Genomic DNA, 3340 nt, shown 5'->3' with positions numbered 1-3340 from the left:
TAAATTGTCCCTAGGTGTGAGAGAGAGAGAGTGAATGGTTGTTTGTCTCGTTTGTCTCTATGTGTCCCTGTGATGGACTGGAGACCTGTCCAGAGTGTCCTTCACCTCTTGCACAATGATGGCTGGAAAAGAAAAACTGACCCCCACGACCCTAAAATAGGAAGAACTGGATAAAGATAATGGATGCATGAATTTAAATGATCAAACATTTCTCTAAATGCATGCATTTAAATATAGTCCAACTGTACCAGTACATAGAAATGTTGTTTTGTTGGCAGCACAATTTCAGGTGCATGTCTCCTTTTTTGTGATGGAGCTTAGACACATGTTCAAAATCTTGCTTCAAGATTTGTTATTAAAGGTTTTGGATTCATAATTGTTACTTCATCGCTATAGTACCGTGTAAACACAGGACTTAATTTAAATATGCTATAGTACTTATAACATTTTCCCATCAAAACATTGCACACAATATTAATACTTCAAAATCTAAAGGAACAAACTTATCTAAATAAGCATGCTTTATCAATAAGACTGTTAATGATAAACATGTTTGTGTTTTCCAGGGACATTGTGTGCATCAACAGGATGTGTGATGCTTCATGTGATTGTGCAATGTGCTGATGTAGTATGTCATATGCTGGATATTTCATACATTTTTCACGAGTTCCTCATCTTTCTGACTGTGTAAATGTCGTGCATTGAATTTAACAAAAATGTAACGAGAGACGTTATTTATCTTTGACCCATCAAATGAATGCGGTCATTTATTTTCAGAATCAAAGTTTAACATCAAACATTTACATTAATTTGGCAAAATATGAAAATAATAACAGACAAGTTTCACAGATAATGGACATCAATCACACGGCGGTGACTGAGGACTTTGCTTCAGATATTTCTAAATTATCTGTACTGATTTTAGGAGAAAGGAGAGTTTAAGATGGAAATGGAGATTTATCTTACAGAGAGATTTGTGAGGGAATTAATCTGTTTGACCAGAAACGTGCACGCTCCTTCAGATCTCAGCTTGCGACGGTACGCTTGGTCGAAGTGGACTGTTACCTGGTTGATGATAGGTCAGCGTCGGTATAGGATCCTCCTTTGACTTTTTCAGCGTCTCCGTTGAGAGCAGCTGAAATCCTTCGAGAGTCGTGCGTGGTTATTCAAACAGAAGTTATAATCCCAAAACGTCTCTGGATCATCCTGAATGCGTTTGCATCCAAGAGCTCTGAACTCCTTTCATCTCCTTAGCACTCTCTATCAGACTTCCGACATCAGACTCTTCAGCACTCTGAGTGGAACTATGTGTGCAGAACCGGGAAGTTGCCACATTTTAAATGAGTTGACTTCCGGGTCAATTTAGAGCTTTCTGATTCGTGGATGGACCAGAATAGAGGTGTGTTTTGTGACGTAAGATGTTATCAAAAGTCAAGGGCAGAGAATGAGATTGTTTAACAGACAGAAAAGATTATTGGAGAAAAAGCAGACTTCGTGGAGTCAAACTCCTATTATCTTCTGAAAAAGTTTAAACATGACATTTCTTCTCAGTAAACATTTTAGTTGACCGAGACTCGACCTTTAACACACTTACAAAACTTGCTCATTGAAGACAGAAAATCAAGAAATGCATATTAACCTGATTTCTTCTTTGAATGAGGAATAAAAATCATTACTTACTGTTTATGTAAAATAAAAATGAGTAGTTCTCTTCAACCTGTAAGCATTGAGTGAACTAACACAATTTGATTATCAAACATTTGTAAAATAGTAATGATCATAGAGAATTGTCTTTTCTATTTGATTAATTCAAGAAAGAAAGTCCCCAGATGGCTCAAACTGTATTTCTGGATGCAGATCAATGAAATAACAGTCTCTGTCCATCCGGTCAGTTTTGACATAGGCCTAGTTCACTACACTGACATCTTGTACAAGTACACACATTTTACTTTGGCAGCTGATTCTATGATGATCAGTGGAAGTGGATTCTCTCCAAGTGGGAAATCTGAGCTTCACCCCATCAGAACAACAGTTCTGACCCACTGGAACATCATTCCTCACCCCAGGTCCAGGTGACGTGCCCCTCCCAGGACAGAAGGGATGTAGATTTCTGCAGAAAGCGGCTGGAAATTATTCCTTTACAGCCAAGTGAGTCTCTAGTGGCTTTCAGCATAAAATCAAACTTCCACTCCCATCTGTCTTTCAATTTCTCTCTGTCATCATAACTGGAGGGAGACCAGCACTTACCATGAATAATATATTGGAACCATTAGAGCAAATAAACAATTCAACATGCATTTAAAAAAAACCTCAATCTGCAGTTCTAATCTGACAGCAGAAAGGATTAGCATTAGTCACAGTTTGATGTCTGCTCTGTGTGTTTATGAGACTAATTCGGTCTAAAGAGACTCATTCATTGTAAGAAATAAAACTTGAGCCGCTGTGAAGTTTATAACTTACTGAACCTTTAGTTCTGGGTGTCTTGATGAATTTACAAGATAGTTTTTATTTTTTTATATATATATTCTGTTGTTGATTTACTGTTTCTTTGTGTTTTTATGCTCAGTCTGCACAACAGTGTTTGCTGAACAATTGAAATATTCCATCGGTTGTTAGATCCCGTTTCAAACAGCAAAAGGAAAGATGGCATCGTCTTGACAGGTGCTGACCTCAAAATTCAGCATCGGAACTGAATTCAGGCATGCTCCAGTCTCCTCCACATCTGAAGCATTTATGGTTTCATTCTTGTTTCAGTATGAACAGGAACCTGTAGATGAAAATAACATCCAGCTGATTTCATCATCTAATCAACGAGACATGAGGTTTCATCAGATGGAGAAAATAGAGCTTTAAAGAGAGTACAAAGTATAATCAGTGTTTTGTAACTTGATTAGATACAATATATAACGAAAAACTAAAGTAAAATTTGACTTGTTTAGTGTTAGACATCTGTGACTCTAGTATTTTTTCTTTAAATTTGTGTTATTCACTTTCATCTTTTTAAAACTTCACTTCGTGTGCCACTTTTAAATGTGTCTTGTGTTGTCGTATTCTGTATGTATAAAACAAAAACTAAGGACTTGATTGGGACTTACATTTATTACAATCCAAGCTGACAAACGGATGATCTGAATCTTATCTTATGATGATAACTATAAGTAACTATTAGTAAGTAACTATAAGATAACAATAAGTGCAAAAACTATGGGGGATTGGGGAATAGAGTATAATAAGTTTAGGTAAAGTTCAGACAGCTTAAAAATTCAAGTCATACTAAGTTTAACAATTTTATACACGCACACACACATATATATATATATATATATATATATATATATAT

General features: G+C 36.1%; 1 protein-coding gene across 1 annotated transcript in view; it reads left to right on the top strand.

Moving 5' to 3' along the window:
• cdh4 (cadherin 4, type 1, R-cadherin (retinal)) overlaps positions 1–3340 on the top strand; it is a 446399-nt gene that overhangs the window by 158868 nt on the left and 284191 nt on the right. The window lies entirely within an intron of this gene.

The sequence above is a fragment of the Nematolebias whitei genome, chromosome 7, assembly GCF_014905685.2.
Source record: "Nematolebias whitei isolate Nwh7 chromosome 7, NemWhi1, whole genome shotgun sequence".
Lineage (NCBI taxonomy): Eukaryota > Metazoa > Chordata > Actinopteri > Cyprinodontiformes > Rivulidae > Nematolebias > Nematolebias whitei.
Note: the sequence above shows the minus strand (reverse complement) of the source record. Positions and strands in the feature narration are given on the sequence as shown.